At 23.8% G+C, this 273-nt stretch overlaps 1 protein-coding gene across 1 annotated transcript in view; it reads left to right on the plus strand.

Annotated features, from left to right (window-relative positions):
* Positions 1-273, plus strand: part of LOC119594881 (sodium-dependent serotonin transporter-like) — a gene marked incomplete at its 5' end in the record, with an annotated part of 19398 nt that overhangs the window by 8361 nt on the left and 10764 nt on the right. The window lies entirely within an intron of this gene.

Consider the following 273-nt stretch of genomic DNA (forward strand, 5'->3'; position numbering starts at 1 on the left):
ACGCTTTCCTGTACCGTTTTGAAGAATAATTTGTTGATTAATAAACATATGCAAAACAGCGATATTTATTACAAAGTTAAACTGTTTGTGTTTGGGCTTTAAAAATTCATTCATTATTTTTTTTAAAAAGATATTGATAAAATAGATTATTAAGTGTAAATAATAACAGATAACCTTTGATTTTTATTTATTCGTAAAAAAAAATATGCATAAAATATTTTTTTACGTCAATCTTTCGTTTTGACCAACATAGCACCATATTCACAACACTCA

This window comes from Penaeus monodon, chromosome 34 (assembly GCF_015228065.2).
Source record: "Penaeus monodon isolate SGIC_2016 chromosome 34, NSTDA_Pmon_1, whole genome shotgun sequence".
Classification (NCBI taxonomy): Eukaryota; Metazoa; Arthropoda; class Malacostraca; order Decapoda; family Penaeidae; genus Penaeus; species Penaeus monodon.